The 26,512-nt window shown below is 37.4% G+C and overlaps 1 protein-coding gene and 1 pseudogene across 1 annotated transcript in view; one reads left to right on the top strand and one right to left on the bottom strand.

Annotated features, from left to right (window-relative positions):
- HECW2 (HECT, C2 and WW domain containing E3 ubiquitin protein ligase 2) overlaps window positions 1–26,512 on the bottom strand; it is a 289,847-nt gene that overhangs the window by 222,638 nt on the left and 40,697 nt on the right. The window lies entirely within an intron of this gene.
- LOC123242146 lies at window positions 14–454 on the top strand (annotated as a pseudogene).

Here is a 26,512-nt window from a genome sequence, read left to right as displayed (position 1 = left end):
GGGGTTGCTGGAGAAGATGGCGGTCTCCACAGGAGTTAAAGTTCCATGTAATTTTCACTTGTTGGAAGAACTTGAAGAAGGCCAAAAGGGAGTAGGTGATGGTACAGTTAGCTGGGGACTTGAAGACAATGAAGATATGACACTTACAAGTTGGACAGCCATGATTATTGGGCCACCAAGGACAAACTATGAAAACAGAATATATAGTCTGAAAGTAGAGTGTGGACCTAAATACGCAGAAGTACCTCCAACAGTTAGATTTGTAACAAAAAGTAATATGAATGGGATAAATAATTCCAATGGAATGGTGGATGCATAGAGCATACCAGTGTTGGCAAAATGGCAAAATTCTTATAGCATTAAAGTTGTACTTCAAGAGCTAAGGTGTCTAATGATATCCAAAGAAAACATGAAGCTTCCACAACCTCCAGAAGGTCAAACCTACAGCAATTGATTTTTACAAATCTCAAACTTATCTAAACCAACAACCTTCTACTCATAATTAATGTCTTGATTAAATCTCACAATGCAGAACCCACATATTATAAGAATTCCAGCTGGTATACATGATCTAGACATTTGTAAGAATATATTTAATATATGTACACCCATTATGTTTTCAGGCACAATGGAAAGAAAAATGCAGCACAATTTTTCCCCTCTTAACAAGGCACTATCATTTAAGCATAAACCTAGAGTACTCCAAATGGAATTTTACAAGATGAAAGCATGGTAAGAAGTATCAGATTGCTGTGGAGTAATGTATGTTTCAGAAATCTAATTTCTCAAGAAGAAAAATTATAAATGGCATGCTTGATCCATCTTGTTTAGTGAAAGGGCTGCAATGTAAATTGTTTAAAGTAGCAAGTACAATAAATACTGTTGCTAATTTTGTTTAATTTTTGAAGAGGTGTGGGTACCAACTACTAGTAGTAACAAAAAGTATGTTCAGGAATTTTTTGATACCTATATTTATAAAAAGGGAGGAGGGAGTAAGAGAGGGAGATGGATTTATGTTTTAAAGCAGCTCCTGTGTGTTACATGTAACAAACATGGTAAATATTTGTTTACAGTCTTTGTTCTGATAAACCATGAATTTAAGTTTAAGTGAAAAAAACAAAGGAAATAGGTGTATGGATGTGTGACTCTGAGATTAAAGTTAGTCTTAAAAGGTAAATAAAATGTGAAAAGTAAAAAAAAATAAAGTATATCCTGTTAAATACTTTTTCTTCTTATATCTCATGTACAGTAAATTATAATGTTTTCCCCAATGGAATGCAAAGTCCTTGAAGGCAGAAACTATTTCACATTGTTTTTTGTCTTCCTAGCATGTAACATAGTATCAATCACATAGTAGAAGCTCAGGTGATTTTTTTAAAAATCATTGCTAATGAAGTCTTTTTTAAAAATTCAAATTTGTTTGTTACATTAAATGAAACTTTTTATCATACAAATACTAGTTTGTATTTCTGATCAGAATATTAAAGTCACACTATTAGTGAAAGCCATCAGTAAGCCATTAAATTTGAGATACTAAAACATGTAATTTATTATTATAGAAAACTATTTCTTATCTTGTGAAATTCCAGCATGATGATATGTTACAGCTATCCCTTGTTTCCAGCACCTGCAACTCAAGACTGTTTCTCTTTCCCTCCAAATACCAACACCTTGCTTGATGACAATGCCAACACCACATTTGTGTAATACAATGGTGGCTCTATCACACCATCTTCCCCATGACTGTCTCCAATGAATTCAGATAAATTTACCCTAATTTGGACTTTGAATACAAATTCCTAACAAATGTATTTAATCTTAACTTATACTTAAATCCATTGCTCACAACTGTGAGAGAAAAGATGCTACAGAGTGGAGCTATTTCTCAAATGTTTATTACATCAACCCTTCTAAACAGTTGCCCCTAAAAGTCTGCAAAGAATGAAAAGGGGAAAATTTAAAGGGAGGAAAAAAGAAGAGAACAGTGGTGTGATAATGATATTAAATCTACCCTGCCCATCTTTAGATTTAATCACCAAAGGTGAAAACATCTCCATTTAACTCACAAGTTGGGTGGTTTGTAACTCACATGTGCCAGAGTGAGTGACAAATCAGAATTTACTGACTGCCTCCTGGACAGTCCTAAGAAAAGCATCTGTTGTGATTGGACACACAAACTAAGAGAAAGGCACGGGAAGTGACACAAAAAAAAGGCCCCTTATAAAGAGAGAGTTGAGTGAGCCAAGTTGCTTCTTGTTCATTGTTGGGACCTGGAGGAGAGCTGGACCTGGGACTCTCAGACCTTGGTGAGACTGCTCTTAAATCTCTCTCTTAGAACTATGTGTGGTGAGTGAAGAAGGCTGATTCCTTTAACCTCCCAGGAGGTACTAGCCTCTAAGAGGATCCCTTGATTTGGAGAAGCCCTTGTGGCTACAACCCTTGTTAATTGACTTTTAGGCTCTGGCTTGGCCTCTGGAGCTCAGTAAAGCCCAGACTTAAATGCAAACCTCTTATTCTACCCTCTTCTCATCTCTCTACTTCCACTCTCTCCTATATTTTGTAAATAACTTCCATAAAAGCCATTTTAACTTGAGGTTATTCTTAATTGGGAATTGATAATTATTCAATTCCCCGGTGACCTAAACTTTTAATATTTACTCAATCAAACCCCTTTTCACCCCTTACAACGGAAAGGAAAAAAGACAGGAAATAAAGCTTTGTGGTGTTTCCTAGGAATTTGCTTTATCATAGGGCATTTATTAAGCACTTTCTTTATTCCCCAGGCACTGTGCTAAGCACTGAATATACCTATATAAACAAGCAAGAGAGCCTCTGCTTTCAAGAACTTATATTTTAATGTGATTAGCTAATAAATTCATTGAATAAAACCTAATCTTACTACTATCACCTCACAACAGAAACCTTAATAGAAATGGCATCTGGAATTGAGATTTCATTTGTATGAGAAACTGCCAAAAGAGGAAACACCCTCTACCAATGCAGATCAGCTTCTACCCTACAACAAATACTAATAGCTATGAATAAATTGGACACTCTTAATATAACAAGCAACTTACACCAAGTATAATCCATAGGAAATTACAACCATTTCATGCCTCAATTTCTCTTTCTATAGAAAGAGAATATCAATGGCACTAACTTACAATGATGTTGGTAAGGTGACAGCAATATTAGGACAGAACTTTTATCTTCTCAAGAAATGTCATGAATAAATAAAATTATAAATAAATACAAGATTTCATATACATGGCCCTTTATTTTTAATAGCAAGTTTTTTTTATTTTCAAAATTTCTTATATCCTGTCCAAAACGGATAAATTTTGTCTTCATCTTATCTACCATTTAGTCACTACTAATTAATTTTACAATATTGAGAAAGCTCTGAATTCTTTGGTCAGACTTTCATAACTGTATGTCAATAAATGCACCAACACCTGTTGCTAAAAACTAGCTACTTGAAAATAATTACAACAGAATCAAACTAGACACGATTTTAGCTTTGGTTTCTCCAAAGTGACAAAAAAAAAACCTTAGGGAAAAGGTTTCAGATATGTGTATGGAGACAGCAGTAGTTACCAACACCACTGATTTCCTGTAATTACAGACTTGTGCCTTGAACTTTGTTTTTCTGCTTAACTCTACCTCCTGATAAAGCTCCTAAAACTAGGCTGCTACCTCCTGTCTAAAGATATACTGCACACCAAAATTTTCTGGCACAGCCAATAAGTTCATTCGTTTTAACTGTTTTCTTTGCTACAAGGAAAGATTCTGTTGGGGAGTGGAGGAAAGATCTCTATGAAATAAGTGTGTTTTTTTAAAAGCATCTATAGAACATCTTCAAAAAACAATATACACATAAAAGTTTTGAAAGGAATATTCTGCACAAGGCTATCTCAGGAGAGATAAATTATACACTTGGGCTGGGATCAGATTTATTAGTATCCATGTCCGGCCCATTCCTGTTTGGAATGATGGATGGTGTGGTATACAGAAATTCTTTCTTAGAGAGAACACATATCCTGTTAATTAGTGATAGCAGAATCCATTGATTTATGGACCTTTCTGATTTCCAGAACAAAGAAGGGAAGGAACACACCTCTCCTCATTGGATATGGGACACATGCTAGACACAGAGCTAATATAAGTCACCATATGGGCACCTTAGAGATGGCCCTAACTTCAAAAGAACACATAATCAGGATTAGCCAATACTTCTTCCTCTTGGATCATATAAGGTGGGAGGGAAACAGAGAGGACTGAGAAGCCTCAGGGTTGGGGCAATGTCGTCCATGTGGCCACACATGTCAGAAATCAAGATAGCCTCAGAATGCCAGGAAACTAAGGCTTTCTTAGCTGTGCTGAACTGGGCTTGCTACTTTAGAGCCAGTAATAATATACCCTGAAGTTGCTACTTTCCACATAGTCTTATATAAACTTCAATAAATAATTTGCAAATATCTCCTTTATAATCATTTCTGGAAACTAATAAGTCAAATTCAAACAAAAACTGGAGGGTCCATTGAGCTAACACAATGTGTTTACACTTGGCTATGTTTATAAGGTCTGAAAAATCCCATAAGTGACCAATATGATTTGTTTATTAACATGGTTTCTTATATTTTTGGCCTTAATGCTGTGTTGTTTTGCAACATCCTTTATATTGTTATAATAAACTGTCTCCTCTCTGGTATTGTCTAACTTTTGAATACATGAGTATATGTATTAGAAATATAGACTCGGAGCAAGAAAAAGATTCAGATGTTCCATTTCACCCTGAGGGGATATAGTGGAAAGAGTGTTTAACTTGGAATTAAGACTTGTTTTTAAATCGCAGGCCCAATAGCTGCTGTGTGATCATGACAAAGTCACTTTACCTCTGTTGAACCTCAGTTCCCTCAGTTGGAGGTACTCATACTATCTCCAGGGTTGTCATGAAGAAAGTTTTTTAAATCTTCAAGCATTTTTTTTAAGAAAGATAAAGTCCCACATTAATTCATTGCTGGTGGAGTTGTGAATTGATCTAATTATTCTGGAAGGCAATTTGGAATTATGCCCAAAGGGCTTTAAAAGACTATCCAGCCATACCACTACTGGGTTTATACCCCAAAGAGATAATAAGGAAAAAGACTTGTACAAAAATATTTATAGCCATGCACTTTGTGGTGGCAAAAAAACTAGAAAATGAGGGGATGCCCTCTGATTGGGGAATGGATGAACAAATTGTGATATCTGATGATGATAGAATACTATTATGCTAAAATGAATAATGAACTAGAGGAATTCCATGTGAACTGGAACAACCTCCAGGAACTGATGCAGAGTGAAAGGAACAGAACCAGGAGAACATTGTACACAGAGACTGATACACTGTGGCACAATCAAATGTAATGGACTTCTCCACTAGCAGCAATGCAATGATCCAGAACAATTCTGAGGGACTTATGAGAAATAACACTATCCACATCCAGAGAAAGAACTGTGGGAGTAGAAACACAGAAGAAAAACAACTGCTTGATCACATGGGTCAATGGAGATATGATTTGGGGATGTAGACTCTAAATGATCACTCTAATGCAAATATTAATAATATAGAAGTAGGTCTTGATCAATGACACATGTAAAACGCAGTGGAATTGTGCGCTGGCTATGGGAGGGGGGTGGAAGAAGGGGAGGGAAAGAACATGAATCATGTAACCATGGAAAATTTTTCTCAATTAATTAATTTAATTTAATTTGAATAAAAGAAAGATAAAGTCCCAGGAAGGGGGGAGGGAAATGGAAAGGGAAAGAAAATAAAATATGTAAACATGGAAAAATATTTTTTAAATATTTTTAAATTAAAGGAAAGATAAAGTTCATATCTGTGATTTCACCAGTGTAAAAAACTCCCAGGGTGAAAGACCCCTCCAACAATACAAATCAGCAACATCGCTATCACTTAAAAGTCTTAGAGAATCTCCTGAATAGACTGAAAAGAGGGATTTGTCCGCGGTTACAGAGTAGTACATGTCAGGGGTAGGACGCTAAACTAGTCATTTCTGACTCCACATCCGGATTTTTGAGGACAACAAACTACACTGACTCTCTAAAGTTCCATAGCAGTGTGATTTAGCTAATTTAAGCACCATCAATTTAGCAATAAAGGAATTCAGCTCATTTCCTACTAACTATAGGGTAAATCTAGTGAGAGTAGAGATTATATACTACTTTATAGTAAGTATCATGATAGAGCTAAGAGATCTGGGGTTTGAATCTTGCCTATTTAATGCCAGCTCATCTAGAATCTAGCTTCCTCCTATGAAAAAAGGAAATAGTAATATATAAGGTATCTTCCCGACAGGGCAGTTATTACACACACACACACACACACACACACGTATATGTATATATATACACAAATATATACATATGTACAATACATACAATATATGCTATATATTCTATACATATAAAATGTACATACAGGGGGCAGCTGGGTAGCTCAGTGGATTGAGAGTCAGGCCTAGAGACAGGAGGTCCTAGTTTCAAGTCTGGCCTCAGACACTTCCCAGCTGTGTGACCCTGGGCAAGTCACTTGACCCCCATTGCCCACCCTTACCACTCTTCCACCTAAGAGCCAATACACAGAAGTTAAGGGTTTAAAATAAATGTACACACAAATGTGTATATGAATATGCATATATACTCACAATCAGATAAGCATATTAGAGCATAGTATTATTTTAATTATTAATTTAATGAATAGTAATTAAATTTATTTCATAATAAAATTAATTTTACAATAATTAATTAAATAGTAAATTATTAATATTTGGAAAGTGCTTAGTACAGTGGCTAGCATGTAGTAGGTATATTTTAAATGCTTTTCTCCTTCCCCATATAAAATGCTTTACAAATTTTAAAATCTACCTATATCAGCTAAAATCATCTCTCTTTGTGTAGCACACCAACTTTGTAAATATGACTGTCTACATCATATTCTCCTTTTATCCTTATAATAATGACTTTTAAACATCTTTAAACATTTCCTTGATAAAAACAGTAAAAGCCTTATAATAGTAAAAAGCATCTAAATCTCTTCGTAATATAATACAGAAATAATATCTAATCTTCAAATCAGTTTATACTTCTAAAACAACTTTGAATACCAGCAGTATTTACCACATACATCTCTGCCTGCTGTACTCCCTTGAACATGTCACTCACTTCTCTGATATGTAGATTCTTCATTTGTAAAATCAGGAAATTGAACTAAGATGACTCCCCATCATTCCCCAAACATACCCTTTGCTTTCCCACTTCTGCTCTTTTATTCGTGTTCTTCTCCATGCTCTGCATAATCTACCGGGGCTCATCCATTTCTGTGAAAAATAATAAAGCAAACATTCTCCAGGCTCAGAAGGAAATGGAGAACTGAGCCAACTGCGTATGATTGGTCATAAAATATGCATAAGCCCGCATGATGTAAATGAATACAGAAACTTGAGTCCATTTTTTGTCCAACTCAACACCCCACTGCTTGCTTGGCTCTAGACTATTAGCGGCTGAACTCCAAAGCCCAATCTTTGAGCTTTGTGGTGGCTTATGATTTCAGCCCTGCTTCAGACACTTCTCTCCCTCTCGACTTTCCCCCCTCTCTTTCTCCAGCCCTTCTAACTATATTCATCAGCCTGGTTCTTGATTTCTTGATTCTGACTTGTTCACAACATTTATGATCTCTGCCCATCCAGAAGCACCTCATATACGATCTTCCTCTCCTGACACGGCCAAATTGAGGAGTCATCAATACCAAACTATTTGACAAGACCTAACTACTATGAGGTTTACCAAAACTGTACAAACTCTAAAGTATGGGTTTGGGGCGAACAGCACAAAAACTCCAGCCTCTCTTCCATCTCTGCTTATTGAAACTATATTCCACTTAAAGCCCAGTTTAAAAGCTGCCACCCTATCCACAAAGCCTTCTTTGATCTATCTCAGGAATATTTCTTTTTCCTTTACTCTCATAATTCTTTGTTCCTCTGTTATGTACTTATCCTGTCTCTTCTATTGTCTAAGTTTTACGTCCCCTACTGGATTATTAACTCCTCAGGGTCAGGGGCTATGTCCTATTTGTGTTCCCCTCTCCCTCACCTGGGACAGTGTCCTGAACATAATAGGAACTAGTATGTTTGTTGAACAAATGAATGTGAATAGTTCTCTCTCCACAGGAGCTCAGAGTGATGTGTGAGCCTCCAACTAAGCTCAAAGGCTTCCCCATTTGGATAGCCACTAGCATGCCTGAAAATGGAAACTTTCCAGCCATCTGCCTGCCAACACTGCCCTCTTGGATTCCACTGGCTCTCTGCTCCTCACTATGTGACAATTTAGGACAAACCCTCAATCGTAGGATTATTTTCTAACAATTCCAAGAGAAGCTTCAAGACAGGAGCAGTAAAGGGAAGTCTGGGGGCATCTTAAAATGTGAAAATTGAGAAGGAAAAAAATAAAATGCTAAAGGCAATAATACATCCATAGTTGTTCACGGCACAATGTATAAAGTACTAAAGAGACAAGAAAAAATCTGGATTTAAGTCTTGGTTCAGATACTTTTTAGTTGGGTGACCTTAGGCAAGTCACTTAATCTCTAGATACACAAAACTGCTTCCTAAGAGTAATGTGCTAAGTCACAACAAGGTTGTAATACCTGAGGATACCCTAGAAGTTCCCATTTGATTTTTTTTCATAGTTCATATATTTTCCAGTTACTATCTATATACATTTATATATTCTGATAAATGGATCAGAAGAGAGGCCGGAGTTTTTGTGCTGTTCGCCCCAAACCCATACTTTAGAGTTTGTACAGTTTTGGTAAACCACATAGTAGTTAGGTCTTGTCAGATAGTTTGGTATTGATGACTCCTCAATTTGGCTGTGTCAGGAGAGGAAGATTGTATATTCTGATAAATATAAGATCAATTAATTTAATTTTCATGTCTACTTGCAATAGCAAAAGTTGTTTTTTTCTAAATCAAAAAAAAAGTTTGCAAGCATATACTAAATACCTATTGTGTGTTGGCCGTGAAAATACAAAAGTGAAAACGAAACAATTACCACTCTCAAAGATATTATATCTGTGTGTGTGTGAGAGAGAGACAGAGAGAGACAGAGAGAGACAGAGAGAGACAGAGAGANTGTGTGTGTGAGAGAGAGACAGAGAGAGACAGAGAGAGACAGAGAGAGACAGAGAGAGAGAGACAGAGAGAGAGAGACAGCTGGACCTGGAGTCAGGAAGATTTATTTTTATGAGTTCAAATCTGTCCTCAGATACTTACTAGCTGTCTGATCTTGGGTAAAGCATTTAACCCTGTTTGCCTCACTTTTCTCATCTGTAAAATGAGATAGACATGGAAATGGCAAACCACACCAAGAATCTGTGCCAAGAAAACCCCAAATGGGGTCACGAAGAGTCAGACGCAACTGAAACTACTGAACAACAATATGTATATACTTACAAATGTGTGTATATGTATATGTATGAATATAAAATATATAAGCATGTGCAAGTTCATACATGTAAGTTCATGTGCAAGTACATGCGTGCACATCTCTTTATGCAAGTATACAAGTGCACATATAAGTGTATATAAGTATATGCATCTATAAGCAGATATGTTCACTATATAAGCATATATAAACATATACATATCTATAGTAGGACCTCATATAACAAGAACTCAACACATGCAAATTCAGGTATGTGTGACTGGCAATTAAAAAAATAAAGGCAGAGAAATATATAAAATAAAGGGCTGTTTGTTTGTTTTTTTAAACCCTTACCTTCTGTCTTGGAGCCAATATTCTGTATCGGCCACCAGGCAGAAGAGTGGTAAGGGTAGGCAATGAGGGTTAAGTGACTTGCCCAGGGTCACACAGCTGGGAAGTGTCTGAGGTCAGATTTGAACTAGGACCTCCCGTCTCTAGGCCTAGCTCTCAATCCACTGAGCTACCCAACTGCCCCCTAAAATAAAAGGTTTTAATGAAGTGAAAAATCCTTGCCATTTTCCCAAGCAGCAGCATCTTGCAGCATTTTGCGCAATCATGCTCATTCTCACTCTGAGAAGCATTAGCGTGAGCCATTACAGTGTTTTACACCAAACATGAGCTCTGGTGTCGGTCTTTGTCCAGAGTTCTCTCTTGTAACAAGTCACAGTGCTTCTGTGTTTCATGAACTCTCATTATTACTAATGGCCCCAAAGTACAAGATTAGTGATACCGGTAGCTCTGATAAACCTGAAAAAGTTTGTATTAAAAAAAGTTATTAAAAATGGAGATTGCTATTATATGGAATTTTCAATTTACACAAAGTGCTTTGGAAAGTGTGATCATAAAACAAGGTCCAACTATATGTACCTATGTAAGTATGTGCACATAGATGTATATATATACATGAATAAGTATATATGTACAAGTAAAATATATATATACCAATATATACATGTACATCATAAATATAAAAGTATATGTATACACATCCACATAGATGCATTCTATACATATATGTACAGGTGTATGTGTACATGCAAGTATACATAGTATAAATGTCTATGTGCCTATACATGTATAAGTATATTTTATGCCTCTATCATGCACTAAATACAAGGTTGGTTTCGGGAAGGAGAGCCAGCAGAAGGTGGTAGGATCAGAAAAGGAATCATGAAGAAGATAGTACTTAATTTTGTAGATCATAAGAATTTTGTGGATCAAAATCTGTAGAATTTTGAAGATCGTAAGAGGTGGAGGTGAGGTCAGTCTTTCCAGGCCCCAAAGCACAGGGATGGGAGATGGGAGCTAGAGATAGAAGTCTAGGCAGTGCATGGTCATGGAGATGGGAGATGGGGTGATGAACATGGCCAGTCTGGCTGCATACTACCCAGTGGGAATAAGTGTAGAGAATAAGGCTGGAAAGGTAAGTCGGGGCCAGGTTATAAAAATCTTTAAAAGTTAAACAGAGAATTCATATTAGATTTTTTGTGTTCCCAACACTTAGTACAGTGGGCGAAGCAGTAAGCATTTAATAATTGTGTGCTGTCTGATTCCAGGGGCTATCAGAAGCCACTGAGTTTACTTAGTAAGGGGTGACATGGTTAGCCTTGCAAGTGAGGAACTTGATAGCTTTCATTTGCCAGAGACTTCACCGAATAAATTGTTCCAGAGAAATTAAGGGTTCCTAACAAAAAGGGTCAACTCATCTTGGGTCTATAAATAGAATGCCACTGTTCCAGGAACACTAAATGGCCAGCTCTTCAGAATGAAGAAGGAATTAAAAGGAATCTCAAGGGTTGCCACAAAAATCCAAGAACCAAATTTCAAGCTTTTATCACATTTCCAAATAAATTGGTTACATTTTAACAGCAAAGCTCTGGTCGATAGCATAGTGGCACCTTTGTAAGCAGGCAGCACTGTGGGATTCCTGAGTGCTTTCTAAAAAGGATCACCTAATTATAACTGCCAACATTGCAGAGATTCTGCATCACTTCCGTTCCATACATCACCGAGGAAGCACTACAGACATAGGAAGGATTTTCTAGTGGGGGAGGGAAGGGAGGGCCTATGACTAATGCCTGCATTCCTCAGGAAAGATATGACTCTTTTTTGTTTGTTTGTTTCTGAGTGAAAGATAAGCTTGTGTATTGTGTTGAAACCAAGTTCTTTGGCTGAAAGAAGAAGGTCTAGAAATAGTTCAGAAGCTCTGCCTTCTCTAGACTTGAAAATGAGCTTTCAAGGAGGTTATTTTTATAAACTAAGTAATATGCACAGGAAGTGTTGTTACTCCTTTTTTATCCTGACACCTACAAATCTGCATTGTCCCAGGCTAAAATGACCTTCTTGGATCAAATCTTAAGCATAGTTTTTATTTACATCAACCATAATCAAAAGTTATCAGGAATCAGCTTCCAAGGGACATACTCTGGATTGGGAAAGTCATCACATTTCCACTGACTTCTACTCCTCAAAAGCAAAAGCAAAGTGTTTTGTCCTTGTTCTAAAGGGCCAATCTGCTTTCATGCCAAATGCTGTTTGTCAGTGTTATTGTCAGTGTTACCATTTAAAATAGTAATAATCTTTTTTCATTTCCATCAGAAGAATTTTAAATTAAGATTTCAAACATAACTTCTAAACATTTCAATTTAGGATCAAAGGGTTAAAGATTTTGACCTACAAGGGACCTTAAAGGTCATCTAATTTGATTTCCGCCTTTTACAGATGACTGACCAAGGTCAAATGGCACAACACATTTTCCAAATATAAGGTAACACTATACCTCAAATCCAAGCCATGCATGGCTGCTCCAAAAGCAAACAAATTGAAAAAGTTTATAAAACCAAATTTCAGTATCCTTACTTGCCATTTGTGTAAGGGAATTAAGCTAAAATTGCTCAGGACACCATGTTACAAAGGATATGATCAAGTACACATAACTTCCACAGGGAAATGTTTACTATATTTTAAAAACAAACACATTTTGCTGGAGCACACTGTTATTGCTGTTCAGTTATTTCAGTTACCTCTGACTCATTGGGACCCCTTTATGCTTTTTTCTTGGCAGAGATACTGTAGTGGTTTGCCATTTCCTTCTCCAGCTCATTTTACAGATGAGGAAACTAAGGCAAGCAGGGTTAAGTGACTTGCCCAGGATCACACAGCTTAGGGCCAAATTTGACCTCACGAAGATAATTCACCCTAACTCCAGGGCTCGTGCTCTATCCACCCAACCACTTAGATGCTATAGCATAAAGACTATGAAATACTCAAAGAACATTAACTATAGTCAAATTACAAAGATAGGATTCCTCATACTCAAAGCACACTCTAACATCTTTAAATCATCTCACAGAAAGTATACATCCTGAAAAGAACTATGGGAGTAGAAACGCAGGAAAAAAATATGATCAATCATGTGGTTTGATGGGTATATGATTGGGGATGTTGACTTTAAATGATCACTCTAGTGCAAATATTAATAATATGGAAATAGGTTTTGAACAATGATACATGTAAAACCCAGTGGAATTGCTCGTCAGCTCAGGGAGCAGGGAGGGAAGAGGGGAGGGAAAGGACATGAATCATGGAACCATGGAAAAATATTCTAAATTAATTAATAAAAAATAAACCACTGCCTCATAGATCAGCTTTTGAAGGTCTATGGTGTGTTACTTGAATGAAAGAGAAAATAAATGTGAAGATGGGGACATTCTCCAGTGTGGAAATCAAACTAAAACACAAAGCATTTTATATTATGATTAAATGCCTAAAGGATAAGAATTCTGTGGCACAAGAAGATTCAAAGAGAAAGAATACCACCTCCCTCTCAGACACAGGGTGCTCTGATGGGTTCTCCTAGGTCCACTCTCTCCTTACCCTAAACTCTCCTCCACAAAGTTGCCAAAATAATCTTCTTAAATCACATCTGATTATGTCCCCTGTTCAAAACATTTAATTAACCATCTCACCTCCAAGACAATATACATTCTCTTTAGTTTTACATTCAAATTTAATCTGATTCTAGCCTCTCTTCCCATTTTTCCCCTGAATGTGCTCTACCTTCTCATTCCTTTTGTTGTTGTTCAGATATTTAGATACCACATGGAATTTTCTTGGCAAAAATACTAGAGGGGTTTGTCATTCCTTTCTTCTATGGATTAGGCAATTAGAAGTTAAGTGACTTGCCCAGGGTCACACAGCTATAGTAAAGGTCTGAGGCCAAATTTTAACTCAGGTATTCCTGACTCTAAACCCAATGCTTTATCCACTGAGCCACCTAGCTGCCCCTGTTCATTCCTAGAAATGAGACTCAATGCCACTCCTTATCTTTAGAAATGGCAGTGATTCCCTAGTGCCTCTTGGATAAAATACAAACTACTTCATTTGTCATTTGAAATATGTCTCAATCTGGTTCCAGTCTGCTTTTGGAGATGATTACACATTACTTTTTCTTATTTAGTCTACTTTCCAGAAATTGGCCTATTTGTTGTTCCCTTAACACAATATATTCTCTTTCTTCTCATCTGTCTTTCTTTAAACTCTGTAAGTCTCAGCTAATTCCAACTTCTTTTTGAGGAGGTGGATCCTGATTCCCTTAGATCCTAAAGCCCTCTACCCTCAAGTTATTTTGCATTGATTTGGTGGGTATTTTGCATTTACTTATCCATATATTTTATTTTCCCTGACACAATGCAAGATCCTTTCAGGGAAAGGACTATCTTGATTTGGTCTTCTGTCTCCCCAGTACCTTGCATACTGCCTGGCACATAGTAGGCTCTAAATCAGTGATGGCAAACCTTTTAGAGATGGAGTGCCAGGCCCCACTGCCACTCCACACCCCCAGACCATGTGCCATGCTCCTCCCCCCATTGAGTGCTAGATGCCAAACACCCCCCATCCCCTGCTTTACCCCAAACAGCGGATGGGAGAAAGGGCTTCCATTGGACTGCTGGGCATAGGAGTAGGGGATGTGAAAAAATGTCATCAGGCGCAGTGGAGAGGCAGGGAGGAGCAGCTCCTAGAAAGACTTTCTAGTAACAAACTTGGGGGGCGTGAGGAGGATGTGCCCACAGGGAGTGCTCTGCGTGACATCTTTGGCACCGGTATCACAGGTTTGCCATCACTGCTCTAAATAAATGATTGCTGATTGAGTCATTAATGTGATTCAATTCAATAAACATTTATAAAACATGCACTACAGTCCAGGCACTTTAATATGCTATAGTAAGAAAAAGAAAGACAGATTTGTCCTCAAGGAGCTTATAATCTAATGAGAGAAGATAATGCACAAAAGGAAGACAATGGGTGAGGAAGCAGATGGTATCAGACCTGGAGGATGGGCTTTGGGGGCAGGAGTTGGAATTGGGAAGCATCATGTTCAGGGAGTAGAAACCAAGAGGAGTCATTGATGAAGTTACCTGGAAAGTTCTGAGCCCTCTTTCATAAAGGAAAACTTTGAAGGAGTTTATTGCTCTGCCCTTTAGTCTTCCAATCAAGAGAGGGAAAACTGAGGGAGCTGAGAAGGCTTTGAGTATCAAAAGCCAAATCAACTTTCATGGTGATGAGATTTCAGGTGATTTGTTTTAATGTTATCATTTCAGATCATCAAACTCTCATTTCTGCCCTTTTGCCTAGTCTGTTCTCCCTGTACTCCATCTCCATCCCTTTAATATATTTCCTCCTTACTTCTACCTAGCAGAATTCCTTGCTGTTCATTTTTCAGTCACCTGACTTTTCGTGACCTCTTTTGGGATTTTCTTGGCAAAGACACCGGAGTTATTTGCCATTTCCTTCTCCAGCCCACTTTATAGATGAGAAAATTGAGGTAAACAGAGTTAAGTGACTTGCCCTGGGTCACATAGTAAGGAAATGTCTGTGGCCCTACTTGAACTTAGGAAGATGAGTTTTGACTCCAGGCCCAGCACTCTGTCCACTGTGCCACCTGGCGGCCCACAGAACCCTTTTCCCTCAGGGCTCAGCTCCAGGACCACCTCTGACCAGGGCCTCTCCTGATCCTGCAAATTGTAAATACCCCCCAAACCTCGATATTATTTTCTATTTAATTTGTGTATTTTTTTTTATTTCTCTGTATAAATGTTAGTTCCCTTGAAGGTACTTCAATTATTCATTAAAGATTTTTCTAGAAAAGAGTATAGGTCAACTTTCACTATATTTTTCCATAATATCTAATAACCAATGATGAGAGCTCCACTCTTTGACGATGTTACACAGTCCCATAAGATGAGATCTGATGATTGGATCTGAGCTGAGAATAGCAAATTATTTGAAAATAGTCTGGCTATTAAAGTCATGGTCTCTCGTGATCCTTCCAGTTCTATGATGATTCCATGCTGAAACAAGTCACAATTCTGGCGATTTCATCTGAAAAACTCGAGTTAAGCAATTATGTAAGAGCATGCAAAATTCCCATCATTCTAACTGTTATCTGAGAGTTAAAATTAGAACGGTGTTCAACCTGTGATTTCAATTGCTGCACCTTAAGGGTTGATGTTAACAAAATGAAGTTAGCAGAATATGTTGTTAAAAGGAAAAACCATTTTAGCAGAAAATGTTGTCCAAATGTATAGCAAAGATTTGTGACTTCTAATAAACTACAACCTTTCTGTGTGATTTAGTTAAATTTTAAAGAGTTGCCTGAAGTTCAAAGGGATTAAGAGGTCTGATCATAGTCATGTGGCAAGTAAGCCAAAGAGGCAATATTGGAATCCAAATCTTCTGGCTCTAAGAAGCATTCTATCCAGGCCATTTCTCCCTCCAAATACATGGATTAGTACCATGTTGAAGACAATAAATGAAAATATTTTGATGCCCATTTCATTATTTAAGTTAAAGTATAAAGGAAGGATAGAGGTTAGGGCAGAAAATTAGAGTTGAAAGTCTTAGAAGAAAAGGATATACATATAAATATATATATAAAATATGGAGATTATATGGTAATTATGATGTCTAAATGATTCAAAGGACTTTCTCCCACAAGTACAAAAAGTACATTAGGGGATGCATGTAAGAGATGTGAAGAAAAAAATGACAAGATGTGGCAACTCATGTGATACTTGAGGATGGGTAAGAGTAAGGAGTAGAGGATGACAGTGAAGGTAAAACCTAGAAGAACTGTGGTATTAAAAGACAAATTTAGAAAAGTGGTGGTTTCAAAAGGGGAAAGAAAATGCATTCTGTTTTGGGCAACATGAATTTGATATGGATATAAGACTTTAACTCATACTAGGGTTGGCTATATAAATGTGGGAGTTGTGTACAGAGAGATGATAATTGAACCTATGAGAGTTGATGTGAAAGAATGCAGAGAAATAAGAGGACCCAGGTCAGAACCTTGGGGGTACTCACAAATTGGTAGACATGACACGGATAAAGAACTACCAAAGAAGACTAGGAAAATGCAGCCACATACATGTAGGAAGAGAAACAAAAAAGAATAATATCTCCAAAACCCAGAGAGAAGAGAGTACACAAGAGGAGAGAGTGGCCAATTGCGTCAAATGCAAACCAGAGGTCATAAAGGATGAACACTCGGGAAAGACCCTTAGATTTGGCAATTAAGAGATCACTGGTATCTTTGAAAAAAGTAGTTTCAGGTGAAAGAAGAGGTCAAAAGCTGAAAGGAATTCAATTGTACTTCTAATTTTTTCAATAATTATGTTTCCCATGAATATTTTTTATCTTATGCTTAAATAATTTTTGCATTTCATCTCTTTCTCTGAGCATAATGAGAAGTTAATCTAAGGTTTAACCATCAGTACAAAAACATAACTTTCTTTAGTGATACAATCTCTAACACTACCAACACAAAAATTAGAAAAGAGGCCCACCATCGTTCAAAGATAAAAGCAACTTCCTTTTCATTTAGGCAGAGGAAAATCATGAATATAAATCTTTAATATGACATTTCCTCCAGTGCAATAATCATTCCATAACTAACCTGAATTGTCACAACAAATTTTTTAGCAGAATTTCGTCCAGAAAGGCCATATATAGACAACAACATTTTTAACAGATTTTTGTCTAGAAAGGCTATATACAGATTTTTGTCCAGAAAGATCATATAAAATAGTTAAGATATTCAATACCTGAACAAAGGAGCTGAGATGAAAGGTGTTTACTCCATCCTTATTTTGTTATTAAATTACATATCATGTCTCAAATCCTCTATACTCTCTGGTTTGAATTTTTCCTTCATTATTAACATTGCCTAAATAATTAAAGTTAAAAGTCTTGCAATGTGGATCAAAGGATCAAGCACTGAGAGTTCAACTTTAAAGGACAAGTCCAACATCTTTATTTTACAGATAAGGAAACTGAGACCTAGAGGGGATGTTAAATGACATGCCCAAAGCCACAAAGAATAGGGGCAGGATTCAAACCCAGATACCCTGGCTGCAGACTCAGCATTCTCTCTAAGGTTTCTAGGGCTTTAACTGGTCTATTCGACCTCAGGGTCCCTAGATATGTATTCATTTTTATTCCAGCCTTTCTAACGGTGCTATTTTCATTGTGAGTATGCCTGTATAGTTTTTGACTCATCCTTTATTTATATCAGAGAGATTGGCTACTTTGTTTTTTTTCTTTGACTCCTCCATTTCAACTTCATATTGCTGCTCACAAACAGCCCACTATGTGGGCTCCTCCAAGGAATAAACATGTAGCATATTCCCATCCTGTTCCCTTACCTGCAAAAAAAAAAAAATGGCACATTCTGATAAGGAAGCTCAGTCATCCATCTTTTTTATTATCAGAGACTTCCTTTTTACTTTTTACAGAGGAAATCTTCCCTCTTAATCCCTTTGTCTACCAATGACAATTTTCATGGATTCAAAATTACTCCACTAACATTAGCTAATTAGCTCTCCTCTTTTCAAATGCTCAAAATTCTCTTAATAGTCTGTGTTTTTCAGCTTCATAAAAGGAAAACCACTAAAGCTACTCTCTAACCTTGACTTTTGTTCTTTGTACAAATGGGGAACTCATCTAAAATAGAGTTTATGGAATCTCAAGTGCCCCACAGTCATACTTTCTTGGTTTCTGTCCTTTTTAGGCCACAATTTCAAAACAGACATGGTGATAATCTACAAAAAGGTTAGGAATTTAAGAAGTACTTTAATATTTATGGTATAATATTCCATCATTTAAGATCATAAAAGGCACTATTAGCAAAACTGCAGAAATGGAAGTCTGTTCCCATGTATGAAGGCAGTAACTGTGAATGCTACTCTACAGGTTCTTCTTGCTTCAAAACTAAAAAATCCAGGAAAATCTGTCTCAACATTTTCTTATTTTGATAAAATTGTCATTCCCCCACTACCACCTACAATGGAATTTTAAAATAGCTTTTATTTCCTTACATTAAAAATAAAATATTCTAGAAGGGAACAAAACAGGGCTGCCTGAGCTGCTATTTATTACCTGGGTAACAGGAACACCTTCTCTTGCTCTCAGTTTCCTTGCCTGAAGAATGAAGGGGATGGACTAAATGACCTCAAGAGCCTTTCCAAACTCTAAATTGTTATTCTATGAGTTCTTCACTTAAGTTGAACTGCATGCATGATGAAAGGCAGTAGCAGAGATTTTTTAAGAACTGAAATCAAGGACAGGTTCTGAAGTTATACTATTTTGTCTCTCTAAATCCCTCATGAACAGGGCCAGAGTAGGAATCCATCAATGGCTATGGCTAAGTAATGACCCTGATTGAAGCCTTCCCAGGTTGGGGCACCAGATTAATGCCCACATGCAAGTCAGAAGTGAAAAGCAGAATGGAGAAAAGGCCAATGTTAGTAGCTAGAATACAAACCATGAAGCTGAAGGTCAAGCAGCACTATAGCACTTGATCAAAACCTTTTCTGATCCTTTGAGAAAAATCTGGTCAAATCCTCTCATTTTACAGATAGGAAAACTAAGACACAGAGAGGTAATCAGAGTATTGGTTCTTTTACCTGTCACTGCCACTAATTATAAAACTCATTTTCCAAAATGCAGGCAAGAGAAGGGAATTCACTAGGTGATTTAAGGAGAACAGAAGCTTATATCCTATCCATTTTGAAGTGAAAGGGAAAAAGGAAAGGTGAGGCAACTTAGGGAATATAGCCCTGGAGGGGATTCAGGTTTATGGCTTGCAGGGATGGGGAGAAGGATGTAAGTCAAACTAAATTGGAAGTGGGGAGAATTTCTCCTTCTGAGTTGTTTTGTGTAGAGTCCTGCTAGAAGTGGATCAATAGATTATAAGCTTCTTGAAGGCAGAGACTGTCTTTTGCCATTTTTCTATTGCCAGCACTTAGCACAGTGTCTGTCATAAGGAAGGAGTATAATAAATGTTTAATGAATTGAATTTATGAGGAACCATCATTGTGCTGATACAGTCTGCAAATGACTGAGTTGAGATGCTAAGAAGATTTCAGCCTAACAAAATTCAACCCAGCCTCTCTCCTGGTCAGTCTAGTTTCTCTCCCAGTTGGGTTCTCTTCACTCACCCCTTCTACGATCTAGGCCCCAGGAAGAGAAAAGTTTCTTCTGTAGTACAAATTGAGTACATAAGAGTTAAGGGGACCCTCACTTCCTGTACTGGTTTAATCCCATTAAAGCTAAAGAGAAAAGGCTGAAGATTAGAATTTTAGTAAAGAATTGTAACTAACATAAGGCAAACAGGGCTCTTCCCTAAGGTGATAATATCTGAGAAGTCACTTACTCCCAGGCTCTAGTAACCTCTATCCCTGTGCTTTACCTCAAGATTGTGCAGCACAACACAACTACCCCCAGGCCACCAAAACTAGCCCACAGAGTTCCATTGCCCTGGCCAGCCTTCCACTGTCCCCCCAACATGGACATGATGCTCAAAGGCACTCTTGCTGGGATTAATCCTCTGTATGATTACTGTGCCTCCTCACATCCCCTGAATTTGCACCAATGCCATTATAGCTAATTATAGCTTTAAAAAAATAGCTAAAAAAATGAAATGGGATGATTTATCTGTAAATAAAGTCCTTTAAAATTAGGGGCATGATGAAAAGACAGAACACTGAATTTTAATCAGAGGCCTTGGATTCTAATCCTGACTCTGATACTTTCTATGATCTTGAAAAAAACCACATAATCAGTCTAAAACTTATCTATAAAATAAGACAGCTAGATGATGTGATTTATGATGTTTTCCTGATCTAAAACATGATCCTATAAAAATAAATGGGCTGGCACTGGAAGGAGTTATTTTTTGTCAAAGTAACTTTATAATAAAGCCTTCCACAGAAAGATGGTGGAAAATTATGGGTAGTATCACCTCATAAAATAGCAAGAAGCAGCAATTGGGGGGGGATAGGTTTAAAGAAAGTCATCTGGTGGGCATTTAAAATAAAACTAGAAGGAGGCCAACAAAGAGATAAAATGTGTCAAAGACTAGTAAAATTTGTTAGAAAGGATTTTCTTTACCATCAAAGACAGCAGAACCTACCCACGTTTGGACAATATCGTTATTGTCACAGATAGGCTGCTCAAGGAAAAAGAAACAGCATTCATGAAAACAAAGATGGAAAAGCAGCTGGGGTAGTTCAAGCAGCCTGGCAAGGTGGAAAGACACTAGCTCTAGAGTCAGAAGGTCTGAATTAAAATCCTACCATCTGTGATGTCTCTTCTTTGGGTGATTCTAGATGAGGCACTCACTGGCTCTCAGTTTCCTCATCAGTTAAATAGGAGGTAAGACTTGAGAGCTTCTTATTTTTTTTAATCTTTACCTTCCATCTTAGAATCAATACAGTATATTGGTTCCAAGGCAGAAGAGCAGTAAGGGCTGGGCAATGGGGGGTAAGTGCCTTGCCCAGGGTCTTATAGCTAGGAAGTATCTGAGGTGAGATTTGAACCTAAGACCTCCCATCTCTAGGCCTGGCTCTCAATGCACTGAGCCACCTAGCTGCCCCCTGGTTCTGAACCCAGTTCTGAGTTCCTTTACAGCTCAGGAGCTACTAACCTAAATACATACAGAGAAGGTCCATGCTAGAGGCAACACAATTTTGAGGGCACTGTAGGACTCATTCTCAAGGTATGTGAAAGGGAAGGGGATATCAAATTCATGTAAAACACAATAACAACAAAAAGTATCTTTCTTAGAGTCAGAAAAATCTGGATTCAAATCGCATTCAAGATCTATGTCCCAGCTATGTGACCTTACTGAAGTCACAGCCCTCCTCACCCTCATTCTCCTCATCTGCAAAACTGGGATAATAATATATAGGCATGTATCTCACAAGTTTGTTGTGAGATAATAAAGGATTCAGGACTGAGTCAAGCTAGTCCCCTGGTTTAAATATGATATTGGAAGCACTCATGTAGGCTATTCAACAGTTAACAAAAAGGAGATCTGCTTCTCCCTAGGAGGGAAAAGATATTTTAAAAAGATATGCTATGAAAATACCATGGCGAAGTGATTCAGTCCAATGAAGTAGCCTTGCTTCGGTCTTAGTCACAGTGGTCCAACAGCCAAGCATCTGAGAGCATGTGGGGCTCTTCATGGCTGTTTTGTATTCATATGAGCAGAAAGCAGTATCAATAGCCTAAACTATTAATCCTCTGAGCTAATTAAGTTTCAAGGATGGTTCCAATTTCTTTAAATGAAAAACTAGCTTAACTAGTATAAGGGTGGGAAATTAGAGTATTGCTTCCACTACATTGAATTTTTTTTATGTTCTAATTTTATAGTCAAAGGACTTGAATTTTGAATTTTGAATTACCTAGCTCTGAAACTTATTATCCATGTGACCCTGGTCAAATCATGTAACATCTCTGAGACTCAATTTTCTCACCTGTAAAATGAGGTAGTTCTACTACATCATAACTAAGGTCCCTTCTAGCTCTAGAAGTAATAAATAAATAATAACAAATTAATTAATTAGTTAATTAATTATTTTAATGATAAAAAGTAACTTAGATTGACTTTTAAAAAAGAACATATGAGAATATCAGTAACCTTTAACTCATACGCCTATTTTCTAGCTACATGAAATATATTGGTGAATAAGCTGATGAATTTTGGTGAATAAGGAAGAAATCCTTAATATGGGCATCAGAGAGGAAAAGTGAAGGCTTTTCATGTCAAGATCTAGAATAGAACACATCACTTTCACAGAAAAAATTTAAAGTTATAGGAAAAGCAAAATCCCACTGAACTGTTTAAATAATAAATATTCTATTATCTGTAGGATCAACTATAAACTTCCTTTTAGTCTTTCACAACCTGGCTCCAACCTATCTTTTCAGTCTTATTATTCATTACTCCTTTTGATGTACTCTACTGCTAAAATGGCCTTCTGGTCATTCCTCACTCATGACATCTCATCTCCGACTTCCTTTGTACTAGCCGTCCCCTGGGTCTGGAATGCACTCCTTCTGAACCTCTCGGCCTCTTAGAATACCCAGAATTTCCTTCAAAGCTCGGTTCAAATGTCACTTTCTTCTACATAGAGATCTTCATGATCCTCTCCAAGAGCTAGTCCCTCTCCTTACCTCCCTTCCCCCAAAAACACTTTCCCTTAGACACACACACACACACACACACACACACACACACACACACACACACACAGTGTCAGTTCTCAAAGGTCAAAGACTGTTCCCAATTTTGTCTTTGAATCCCCAGTGCCTAAAATAGTATCTAACACATAATGGGTGCTTAATAAATATCTATTGTTTGACTGAAAAAAATATTTTATTCAATAAAGCAAAACTCTGCCCTTAAAGAGAGAGAGAGGAGAGAATAAGCATTAATGTGCTAGAGAATGTACTCCAACAGGGACTAACTTTTTCCAAAACCATGTAACACACCTTGGAAGACAATGAAAAGCAAAAATTTTAGCAGCTTTCTGATTATCAAAACCATGAACAGCATTTTTTAAACAAAAAAAGAAATTATATTTTGTAAAGGACCACAGTCAATAAATTACTAAAAGTGTAAAGAGATTACATTCTCCCACACTGACATATGAACACACATATTGTTGTGAGGAAGATTAGTTAGTAATAGTGTTGGACCTAGCAGGAAGGGCTGGAGGATTCCAAGATGGAATGAAGGAGCAGGAAGTTGCTTGTGCTCTGAGAGAGACTCCATTAGTGGTTGACACAAACTGTAGCTAGCCCTGGGAGATCTCAGAGTTAAGGACACCCTGCACCCTGATTCCCTGGGATCCTGAGTGGTGGAGGTTTCAGCAAGTGGGCAAGACCTGCAGAGCTGCACCAAGGGGAGAAGGGGTTTGGGATCTGGTGGACAGCATCTCAAGCACACTCTCTCTATTTGGATACCTTGGACCACCTTGGCTTTTGGCATCCTGTGATCATCTTTGGATTACCGTGAGAACCCTCAAAGCCACCCTCAGCCCCTTTAACTGTGCTGGTCAAACCTAGCTGGAACCAGGTTTGAAGCAGCCTTCTCTGTGACTCCATTACTTCTCCTTGAGCCCTGCCTGGCCTAAGTCAATTAGAGTTAGAGTAGACAAGTCCTCCCCTTGCCCCTGTGATATGCCCTTTAGGATTTTAAGTGCAGAACCCCCTATCCCATCTTTATTTAGTTAATCATAATTAAACAGTATAAACTTTTACCTTGCCTGCTGGTTCCATAGACCCTGGCCTAGGGGTGAGCTAGGTGAGCTGGGCCAACTGCCATTCTTGACAGTCACCAGCTTAGCAGTGAACTCTGGTCTCCCTATCCTGGTCCTGTCTCTCCTTCAACCCAGTGTGTGTACCCACAACCATTTAGGTTATATTTTAACATCCCTGGTGCCCCATCTTTTACAGTTTATATTCTCTAAACATAAATACAGCTTAAATTCACAAATACCTCTTTTGCTTTAAGACTAAAGTTCTATTAAAAATCACAATGGGAATTTAGTTATTTGATGCAACCACTAATCTAGTATTTTTCCAACAAAACCAAGTATTTATATCACAGAACCCAGGTTAGAGTCAGTAGACTTGCATTAAAATACAACTGAACATGACACCAAAAAAGGTACTGAATACAAAATTTCTCTTAATTTTGGTGGCTCTCAATTTCATGGCACATTATAATTTTTTTTGTAAAACAGGTTTTAAATATTAGAAAGAAATGGTAAAAAATTATTTCATAAAACTATTGAGTTTTCATGTAGGGCTGAAGCACTTAAAATTGACCCCAACTGTCAAAACACATGGCTAAATATTTACAAGTATTAGCTTTAATTACAAGAGAACTAAAGAATTCCTTTCTTCTTTTCAAAACCTTATGAGATTTGGTTTGTCAGTGTAAATAGTTTTCTGTAACTGTAACACTAGAACTCAGAAACATACCTAGATATGTGGCAGGAATGAGAAATAATTTAAGAACCTTCTTTTTGTCGACCAGTACAAAGCCTTGTCTCGCCCAAAGACCTAACACTCTACCTCATATTATAGTAGCACCAAATTAAGAATAGCAAAACCCAACTGAGCAGCTTTTTCATTATTAATACATCAAGTGAGGTATCAAAAAGTAAAGATTTTTTCTTGCCAAAGGTATTTGCCACTGTCACCGAGTCAAAGAGGAATCCTCTATAGAGCAAGCCTTCTTAACCTTTTGTGTGTCATGGACATTTTTGGCAGTCTTTTGAAGTCAAGACATTACTTTATATGCATATAAAAACTGCTTGATCACCTGGTTTGATGGGGATATGATAGGGGATATAGACTTTAAGTCAGTGGTTCCCAAACTTTTTTGGCCTACCGCCCCCTTTCCAGAAAAAATATTACTTAGCACCCTGGAAGTTAATTTTTTAAAAAATTTTAATAGCAATTAATAGGAAAGTTAAATGCACCTGTGGCCATCACCGCTCCCCTGGAGCGCTGCAGCACCCACAAGGGGGCAGTAGCACCCACTTTGGGAATCACTGCTGTAAATGATCATTCTAGTGTAAATATCAATAATATGGAAATAGGTCTTAATCAATAACACGTAAAACTCAGTGGAATTGTGTGTTGGCTGGTGGTGGGGGGAGAAGGGAGAAAGAACATTAATCATGTAACCATGGAAAAGTTTTCTTAATTAAAAAATTTTTTTATTCTAATTAAGAAAAATTTTAATTAAATTTTTTTAATTTTAAAAAAATGCATATAAAACAGGCTTTTGGTACATGCTCAGGTCATCTAAGATGGATGTATCCACGAGGAACTTGCAAGAAGCATTTCTATGGTCCCCTACCACATTGGTAGGAAGAGCAGCTTCTTTTTATGAGCTGTCTAACTAGAAGGACCCACATCTTTACAGTTACCACGCTTGGATGGTCTCTTGCTCTCTCTCTAGTGGCATCCAGAGTGGAAAGTCTTCTTTACCTGCATCATGGGCATCCTGCACTAAACTGGGGGAGAATGTTGGGAACAAGGTGGGGAAGATGGAGCAAAGTTCAACTTCCCCTTCTCACTAAGGCCAAGAAATCAGTGAAATAAGTTTGGGGTTTTGATCTCTTTGGTTTAAACCTTTCAGGTCTAGGTAAGTACCTAGACCTGGGAACTCAAGCCATGTCAATCAGGAAGCAAGGATTCCAAGCTAGATGTTACTACCAGCCCACCAAGAGAAATCAAGTGCCTTTTACTCAGAATAGGATATATAGTGGAGTAGACAATCTCTACAGATCACCTGTCAGCATATAAACCTAAGACAACCCCTACAAATGAATGAGCTAAGACTAGAATTGAATAAGGACTATATTTGCCTTTTATATAGCTCTTTTTGTACCTGTTATCTCACCAATTAGAATGTAAGCTCCTTAAGGGTAGGGACTATTTTGGCTCTTTTCTTGTGTCCCTAGCATTTAGCCCAGTACTTGGCATATAGTTAAATGGCTCTTGCTTGATAACTAAATGATTTCCAACTTCTCACTGAAGAATCATGTTTTTAAATGCCAACCATCTGTCACCTCGTAATATTTTATATTTGTCAGTCACAGGA

Source organism: Gracilinanus agilis, chromosome 3, assembly GCF_016433145.1.
Source record: "Gracilinanus agilis isolate LMUSP501 chromosome 3, AgileGrace, whole genome shotgun sequence".
NCBI lineage: Eukaryota > Metazoa > Chordata > Mammalia > Didelphimorphia > Didelphidae > Gracilinanus > Gracilinanus agilis.
Note: the sequence above shows the minus strand (reverse complement) of the source record. Positions and strands in the feature narration are given on the sequence as shown.